This window comes from Schistocerca americana, chromosome 4, assembly GCF_021461395.2.
Source record: "Schistocerca americana isolate TAMUIC-IGC-003095 chromosome 4, iqSchAmer2.1, whole genome shotgun sequence".
NCBI classification, from domain to species: domain Eukaryota; kingdom Metazoa; phylum Arthropoda; class Insecta; order Orthoptera; family Acrididae; genus Schistocerca; species Schistocerca americana.
The window spans coordinates 305,624,954-305,635,036 of NC_060122.1; the positions used below are offsets into that span (position 1 = coordinate 305,624,954).

At 40.0% G+C, this 10,083-nt stretch overlaps 1 non-coding gene across 1 annotated transcript; it reads right to left on the reverse strand.

The window, feature by feature from the left end:
• Window positions 1–6,359: 6,359 nt before the first annotated feature.
• Window positions 6,360–6,440, reverse strand: Trnaa-cgc. The gene has a single exon. It is a non-coding gene; the product is annotated as a tRNA-Ala (tRNA).
• Window positions 6,441–10,083: the final 3,643 nt, after the last annotated feature.

A 10,083-nucleotide genomic window follows, 5' to 3' on the forward strand; every position in this document is an offset into this window, starting at 1 on the left:
GTCCTTAGGTTAGTTAGGTTTAAGTAGTTCTAAGTCTAGGGGACTGATGACCTCATAAGTTAAGTCCCATATTGCTCAGAGCCATTTGAACCTTTTTTTTCTGGAAGGAATTTTCGTATACTCTGTAGCTTTCTTCTACTGATCTGAAAGCACCCTGTATGGCAAGACGAGCAAAGGCACTGCGTAGACACTGTTTTTCTAACTCTGTTGGCACACCCTGATATGACTACAAAACTTATTTCAATCAAGGATCACACCCGTTCTTTAGTAAATATAAAAGTTTCGACTGTCTAGCCATCAAATAAAATAAATAACATTGCAAATATGAATAACACCAGTTAATTAAGTCATCATTGCAAAATGCTGGCTTAGATTATTTGCAGAAGAGATGAGAAACTCTGGAGGATCAGTTTGTGTTCCGGAGAAATATAGAAAAGTCCGCCTGCTTAGCTGAGTGGTAACGTGTTTGTCCAACATGCAACAGGACCGGTTTCGATTCTCGGCCTGGTTGGAGATTTTCTCCGCTCTTGGACTGGGTGTTGTGTTAAATAGGCCAACTGGCTTTCCTCAGTGCTAATACCGCTTCCCGTCAGATCACCGAAGTTAGGCGCTGTCGGGCTGGGCTAGCACATGGATGGGTGACCATTCGGTCTGCCACGAGCTGTTGGCAAACGGGGAGGGGGGGGGGGGCACTCAGTCCTTGTGAGACCCCAACTGAGGAGCTACTTGATTGAAAAGTAGCGGCTCCGGTCTCGTAAACTGACACACGGTCGGGGGATCTAAGTATTACCACACATCCCTCCATATCCTCATTCGTGACGCCTCTGGGCTCTGGATGACAGGGCGGTCGGTCGGTACCGTTGGGCCTTTCATTGCCTGTTCGGGAGGAGTTCAGTTTTAGAAATATAGAAACAAGCGAGGCAGTACTGATTCTACAACTTATTCTAGAAGGTATGTTAGAGAATACTCTACTGTACAGCATTTGTAGATTGAGGCAAACCTTTCGACTGGAACACACACTACGAAATTCTGAAACTAACAGGAATAAAATACAGGGAGTGAAATGTTATCTGCAACTTGCACAGATACCAGACTGCAATTACAAGAGTCAAGGGACATGAAAGGGATGCAGTAGTTGAGAATGAAGTGAGACTGGGTTGTATCCTCTTCCCGATGCTATTTAATCTGAACATTGAATAAGCAACATAGTAAACCAACAAAAAATTTGGGTAACAGATTAAAGCTCAGTGATAGTAAATAATGATGTTCACGACGATACTTTAATGCCGTCAGAGACTGCATAGGATTTAGAAAAACCGTACTTGTTGTTTACGGGCGGTTAATGGCGAGGTCATGAGTGGCCCTACGAAAATTGGTAGAACTGTTATGGAATATTCAGTCTTACATAATTACACTAACTCACTCCCAAACACACACAATGTTATCTGCAAAATCACATCTTCTCACAACCTGTAAGACAGCGTAAATACGGTCAGAAGTTCTAAAACTGTCAATTGAAAGACAAGTAGTACCAGTGGAGAGCTAAAATAATTACACGGGAATAAGTGAAACACTGATTACTTACAAAGAACTGGATGAGACGGATCATTGTCAGTTAAAACAGAGGGAAAATCTGTCGGAAATTTAGTTGCTGACCATTTGCCTGAATATAAAACTCATATTAAAAAACAATTGCGTGGGTAATGTTAAGAAAAGAGGTTCTAACAAAAAAATTAACAATGGAATAGAATATAGTGTAATTAAATCATGTGATGCTGACGGAATTAGACTAGGAAATGAAGCACTATAGGTAACTGATGAGTTTAGTTATTTAGGCATCAACATAGCTGAAGATGGCTGAAGTAAAAAGAATATAAAACACAGATGCAAGAGCAAGAGAAGCGTTTGTTAACAATGAATAAAAATTGAAATGTTTTTAAGTCTTTTCTAAAGCTTTATGTCTGGAATGTAGCCATGTACGGAAGGGGAACGTGGACGCTAAACATACCAGACAAGAAAAGAGCAGAAGCTTTGGAATGTGGTGCTATAGAAGAATTCTGAAGCTTAGATGGGTAGGTCGAGTAAGGAGTGAGGAAGTACTGAATGTAATTGGGGAGAAAAGAAGTTTGTGACACAGCCTGATTAAAAGAACGGATCCCCTGATAGGACATATCCTGCGATATCAAGGTATCATCATTTGACAATGGAAGGAGGTGCGGGTGAGAGGAGTGGAGGGCGGGATTAAAAGATGGGTGCAGTAAGCATGTTCAAATAATGTAAATAACTGCAGAGAATAGACTAGCGAGTAGAGATACATCAAATCAGTGTTCTGAGAAGAAGAAAAACGACAACCTACCTGAGGCTTAGGTTATGTGAATGTGTGTGACGTAAGTATCAGCATATGGTCTAGCTACAAGACATCCTCGAGTCTATTTGTAGTGAAAGACTATAACAGACATTGGTGTAAAATGTTGCTTTTCGTGTCTTTTCAAAACGTGCATGTTTTGTTGTCGTCAGAAAGCTATCAACTATCGAAATTTACAATTTGATTTTGATGAGTCACAGATACATAAGATTCTGCTTTCTATCATTCTTACTTTAATGATGTGTAAATTCTGTCATATTTTTACTTCTCTGGAAAATCTCAAAAGCACTGTAACAATGCAGGGTACTTATCGTCAATCTCATCAATAGTAAAAAAAAAAAAAAAATGGTTCAAATGGCTCTGAGCACTATGGGACTTAACTGCTGAGGTCATCAGTCCCCTAGAACTTAGAACTACTTAAACCTAACTAACTTAAGGACATCACACACATCCCAGCCCGAGGCAGGATTCGAACCTGCGATCGTAGCGGTCGCGCGGTTCCAGACTGTAGCGCCTAGAACCGCTCGGCCACTCCGGCCGGCCATCAATAGGTAAGCCCAACAGTTTTCGAATACAACTCTCTTTCTCCTGAAATGTAAGACGGATGGATTTTGTACACAAATACAAATTATCATCTCCCGACATCGAGAAATGAAGCACATTACGGGACAAATGAGGAGTTTTTATATTGATTTCAAGCGTAAGGACATGTGGACTACGTAGGCTTTCCCGGCATAATACTGATCATATTCTAAATAACATTTCATTTCTGGAAGATTTTGGAGACATGGTGCTGAGGGCGTCGTATTTAAAACCTACCTTTTTCTGGAAGTACGACGATGTGTTAATGCTATGACCACATGAGGGAGACGCTCTTAACGGTTTTCTAAATCATTGTAACTGCCTTCAACCCCGCATCAAGTTCATAATGGAGGTTTAAAGGGACGGAAAACTTCTGTTTCTGGCTGTCTTGGTTTATGGAAAGGAAGGTGGGACACTGGATCAGAGTGTTTATCGAAACCCCAAGCACACGAACCGTTACCTGCATGCACCGAGCGGTAATCCATTGTTCCAATATACAGGGCTCCTGCGGACGTTGACAAGAAGAGCTTATGCTATTTCAGACGCAGAAAGCTTGACTCAAGCTCTGGATCATCTTAAAGTTGTGTTCAAGCAGAATAACTGTACTAAGAAACAGATCCGTCGTACTTTCCAATTTGGACATTCGAAGGAACTGTTAGAGGATACACGTAAAACGGTAGCTTTCCTAGCAATTGTTGGGAGCTTATGTTCTAAAATAGGAGGAATTTTAAAATAAGATATGAGATCAAAAGCATTTTTTGTCCGCCAGCCAAGATTAGATCGCTCCTTCGCTCAGTAAAGGATGACTTGGTCTTGAGGATGCTCGCTGTGAATAAAATCACCTGCCATAGTGGGGGAAGCTTGTACTGGTCAACCAGTTCGTACCATTCAGGACCGATGTGTTGAGCAGCAGCAGCACACATGTTTGTTTCAGCCCCAGAAGCCTGCGGTGGCAGAGCAGTGCCTTACTGAGGGACATAAAATGTCTGCACCTGTGTCTTTCTATTGGGATTGTGTTTTAAAAGAATCCATTGAAATTCGACTGTCTTATAAACAGAGATAAGGGTTACACTTTAAGTAAGACTTGGAACTCTGTTGACATTAAAAAACAACGGACTTCACAACAGTTTTCGAGAGCAATTTGTTGATTTCACCATGGAGGGTAGTTACAACGACTGCTTGCTCACACGCACTTGGCCTTTCAGGGCGTATTAAGAAACCACCGCTCGCAGTCTGAATTCAGTTTAGGCTAGTTGGTGCGACAGTTTACTCACCTAAAGATAGCGTTCAGGTGGACCGCGGAAATTGTGTGTCAAGATAACTTCATGTTCTGGCTGCCGATCCGAGAAGATTATGAATCTGTGAAGTCTAAAGCGGAAATTTCACGGCAGTTCAGCCATCATATCCCTTATTTAACTTTTGAGCTGCTCATAAGTTATTAACTAAACGATTTAGTTATTTTAACGAGATAATAAAAAAACTTAATGATTTGTCACATGACTTTCTAATATTGGCAGGAGAATGTAAATACGTATCAAAAATTACTAATTATTACCTAGTCCAGTTCACCGCCAAAAGATTCAGTTAGGATTCGTAGCAGTATAATCGGCGGTCAACAAAATTTAATCAAGATTAATGATACACATACAAACTACAAACCACCTGAATGAAACATTGAGGATTCTCTGTCACTGCTCCGAAACGGTTTGCATCATCTCTCACATGGTGCCAACGGTTCTTAATATAGGGAATGGACAAGCCCCATTGGCGAAACATACCAGGAGCTCCTCAAGGAGCAATGTTAGACCCGTTGCGATGTAGTCTTTATTAGCGATGTACGATCCGCATTCTCATGTTGGAACAGCCATTTGAAAGCAATAGTTCTACAATCGCGTAACTGTAACAGACTCTATTAGTGAATCTCTACAAACAGTTTATGATTTGGTCAACAACATAAGACGCAAGCCAAACCATATAATCGCAATAAATACTCATAGCACATCAACTTCTCCTCAACATCAAACAATGGAAACATTTATAGCCGATCGGAGTGGCCTGAAGTGGTAGAACCACATAAATTCAGGTCTAGGAAAAGCAGATAACATACTGATTCCCTGTAAGAACATTAAGGAAATGAAATTTCACCAACAATAAGCTGCTTACAAACACCCATTCGACCAATTATTGATTCTTGCTTTGTTGCTAGTCTCAGATAAAATTAAAAGAAAAGATAGAAGAGATCCAAAGATGAGTGGAGAGTTTCGTCATGGGTTCATTTAATAAGCTCGAGGGTATTAGGAAGTCATTCATCAAAATACGGATATGTTCGTCGAAGTCCCATAGCAGACGCTACAAGAGAGTATGTAGTTTACATTTCGATACCGGTATCTCATCATGAGCTTCACAGTTCGTACTTTCAAGTTTCTTATTTTATATATATATATATATATATATATATATATATATATATATATATATATATATATATATTGTACTATACAAAGAGTTGGAAAAGAAAATTGAGAAACTGTCAGATGACTATTAGTTTGGCTTTCGGAGACGTGAGGACACCAGAGAGGCAATTTAGCAGTTCTGATGTCGACTGACTGTCGAAAGAAGGCTAATGGAAAATAAAGACACCTTAATAGGGTTTGTTGACCTGGAAAAAGCGTTCGACAATGTCCAATATGTTCGGAATTATGAGATACGGAAGTAAGCTACAAGGAAAGGCTAGTAGCATGCAATATATACAAGAACCAAGAGGAAACAACAGGACTGTAAGACCAAGAACAAAGCACGCGTATCAGAATGGGTGTAAGAGAGCAATGTGTTCTCTCGCCCTTACTGTTCAACCTATACATCGAAGAAGCAATGACGGAAATAAAGAAAATTATAAGATTGAGATTAAATCTCAAGGTGAAAAGTTATCATAAGATCCGCTGATGATCTTGCTATCCTCATTGAAAATGAAGAATAATTATAGGATGTGTTGAAGGGATTGAACGGCCTAATGAATACAGAGTATGGATTAAGACTGCTTCGAAGAAAGCTGAAAGTAATGAGTAGTAGCAGAAGTGAGGTTAGCGATAAATGTAACATCAAAATTGGGGACTTCAAAGTAGACGAAGGGACGGAATTCTGCTACTTTGAAAGCAAAATAACACGTGACAGACGAAATAAGGACGACATAATAAGCAAGTTATTACAGGCAAATAAGGAATTCCTGGCCATAAGAGGAGGAGGACGAGGAGATTATTGTTTAACGTCCCGTCGACAACAAGGTCATTAGAGACGAAGCGCAAGCTCGGGTAAGGGGAGGATGGGGAAGGAAATCGGCCGTGCCCTTTCAAAGGAACCATCCCGGCATTTGCCTGAAGTGATCTAGGGAAATCACGGAAAACCTAACTCAGGATGGCCGGAGACGGGATTGAACCGTCGTCCTCCCGAATGCGAGTCCAGTGTGCTAACCACTGCGCCATCTCGCTCGGTGGCCCATAAGAGTTATGCTGGTATCAAACATGGACCTTAATCTGTGACTTTAAGTTTGAGGCACAGCGTTTATGCTTGTCAATCATGGACAGTGAGAAAATCTGGAAAGAAGGTAATCGAAGCATTTGAGATGTGGTGTTACAGAAGAATGTTGAAAATTAGGTGGACTAATAACGTAAGAAATGATGAAGATCTCCCCATAATCCACGAAGAAAGTAACAAATGGAAAACACTGACAAGAAGAAAGGACAGACTAATAGGAGACGTGTGAAGACATGACTTCCACGGTACTAGAGAGAGAGCTGTAGCGTGTAAAAACTCTAGAGGACGACAGATTCGAATATATCCAACAGATAATCGTGGACGTACGATAACTACGAGATGAAGAGGTTGGCACAAGAGAGGAATTCTTGGCGGTCTGCGTCGAACCAGTCAGACGACTGACTCAAAAAAAGAAATGTTCAAGACAATTCAGACTATATATTATTTCCTCCTACATACATCTCACTAAATAATGACAAAATGAAAAAGTCACACAAATTAGATCTCGTACGAAACTTCACTGACATTCTTCCCAAGTACCTTTCGGAATGGAACGGAAAGGAGGAAATGTGCTACAGAGTACAGATGAATATGATGTATGAGGTATACACAACACGTCCTATTTGAACTAAGACTCTTTTTTAAAGTGGCAGGAATAGGAAACTGAATCAGAGTCAGTGGTCTAGTGGTCTACACATTAATTTCGGTCCATGTTTATGTTTTGCTGCATATGAGACATTACTAATATACCTGAGGAGTCTACACTACAAGAAAATATTTACCACACCCTTCATTCGCTTCGTTCCGATTCGAAAAATCAGAAGTACTGCGCTGCTCTTATTACAGGTGTTTATGCGAAGTAATTCTGTGTTGGAAGTACTAGACTATGTAATAAACTTTTCACATAATAAAACGTTCAAAATTTCAGAAACTGAATCAATGAGGGACTAGTTTAACTTCTCACTCTGCACCACCTTCTCTTCTGATTCTCCTTTTGTTCTGGTTCAAATGGCTCTGAGCGCTATGGGACTTAACTTCTGAGGTCATCAGTCCCCTAGAACTTAGAACTACTTAAACCTAACTAACCTACGAACATCACACACATCCATGCCCGAGGCAGGATTCGAACCTGCGACCGCAGTGGTCGCGCTGTTCCAGACTGAAGCGCCTAGAACCGCTCGGCCACTCCGGCCGGCTAGAACAAATGCTTTCTCCTTTTGTTCTGTTCTTCTCCTTAATCATAGGAAACTTTCATTATATATAGCTATTACTGTATAAGTAAAGCAATGGTTCCAATGAATAAACTTTATTTGCGATACTCTCATTTGTAACAGTCACGGAATAAGTAGTACGCGAACACCGGAAGCAGTCGGCCGCTTGGTATAACGTGTGAAAGTACTTAACGGCTGGCCGTGACCCGACCGGGCAAAACAAAGACTGAATAAATGAGAAGATAGCAGATGAAGTAGGCACAGCGTACTGTAGTAATATGACCTGTCTGTCCGCAATTTTCCTAACTCATCGCATGAAGCATGACAAGGTCAAACAGACCGATATTCGAGATGTAACGCGTACATCCGTGGTTAACTCAAACTATTTACGGTTTTCACTGTTAGTGCAATGTCTTATTATAGAGGAATAGTTTAGTGTTGGCAGAACTAGTGATTCTACATGTTTGCTTTCCGCCTTCTGTGGAGATGTATACCGAAATTTGTGGCGACCATTGAGGCAATTACAAAGCTTTCTGCTAGTGCAGCAATATCTATTGCCCAGTTAACGAAGTTCTTTGCCGTTATTTAATGTGGTCCGGGGTGCCTTCCAGGAAAGTAGGTTCCTGTTTGCTGAAGTCCGAACTGATTTATTTCTGATTTGTTACTAAAATTATTTTCCACTTATTAGCTCTTCTAGGTTCTGCGGCAGAAAATTAACCACTGGCGGGGAATTGTAGGCTGTCTCAGAAGTAAAAAAATTGACTGAAACCTAGTGCAAAAGAAATACTCGGTAATAAAAATAAGAGAGAAGTAGCGCTATGCAAGAAATTTGCATTACTTGGAGCAAGTATACTATTACAAAAAAAATCACAAAATGAGAAAGTATACTTATTAGGTCAGGATGCCTAGGAAGATGCCAGCTGGATTATTTCATGGCGAGATAGAGATTCCGAAACTGCACAGGAAGCGGTAGCCTGAAGCCTTTGTAGACTGAATAACAATTTGGTAATGATGAACTGTATCTTGAAGTTAAAGAGGAAGGATCAGTGTACAAGGAAGTGTGGCACTAAAATGTGAGGAATGATGATGTGTGTTCGAAGTTCTGACGCTGCAGGCCTTGCGATGTTGGATACGGTAATAGGTCGTTCAGTTAAAGAATCGTGACATCTTTAAACCACAGTAATGACAAATGTTGTGCGGAGAGATATAAGCGTAAGAAAAGTAACTGCAAGGGAATTATGCGTAATAGAAACTTCAATTGATTGACGAATGAAGGAAATACAAAAAGTGAGAAAAAGGGAAGGAATTCAGTAATATATTTTGCCTACAAAGACTGGAAAATGTGTGAAGGCCAGATGCAGCACACACAAAAATGAAAATAACTTTCGGAGAATTTAAAAGGCATCAACATTAAGACTACAAAGGCAAAGGAGAGAACTGATAGTAGGAAAGAATACAGCGAGGGCCTCTTCCAGAGCGTTCAATTGTCTGCTAAAGTTTTAGAAGAAGAAGTGGGAACCGAGTTGGAGGCTAATGCAGATCCAGTGCTTTCCATTGTTTGACACAACTTTAGAAGGCTTGCGATGAAATAAGAGAGAACGGATATAACTTTCTCTTGAAATTTCCAAAATCATTAAGACAAGTGGCAACGTAGATGGGATGCAACATTCATGAGAAAGGGAAATATAGCGTGGGGGCGATGTAGGTGGATAATCACGGAATAGAAGGTGGTATCAAGGAAGTGTTTTTGAGTTACTTTTTATCTCTTGTGAAGTTTAGCTGGTATCACAACGCAGTAACGGAAAACGTGGAGGAAAGGTTCAGCACAGGAATGAAAATAGTGGCTCTCTCTTAGACGATATAGGCCTTATAGGTTAAACAGCTGAAGTTTTGCAACTGATGACGATATTACTTGAGCTCGGGATGAACTACAAACCATTTGGAGCCCAATTTATGAAATGTAAATTGGAAAACAAGCCATGACTGTGAATTACCATTATAACAGTAGAAGCAGCGAACTAGATAGTGAAGTCATATGTATAACATGACTCGAACGGAGCATTTTAACGGGCTTTTAAATTACTTGAATTTCATTTTCGTTTTTATGAAAGAATAATAAAATTCAAGAGAAAGAAAGCGTGTTAGGAGCATAAACTGACACAATTGACCATTTAAGACTATTTCCAGAAAGCAGTCAAATACCCTACTGTAAAGATTTACGGAGATACTTGTGAACATATTGGTTATAATTCTGCAATGTATTTATATCTAAAATTAATTGTGATAGGTCATTGATTATACACCATTATGTATTTCATTACTTATTTTTTGACGTTTACAAACATGTGTACTTTCAAACATTAGATTGAAATTCAACCACTGTAAAACACCGCA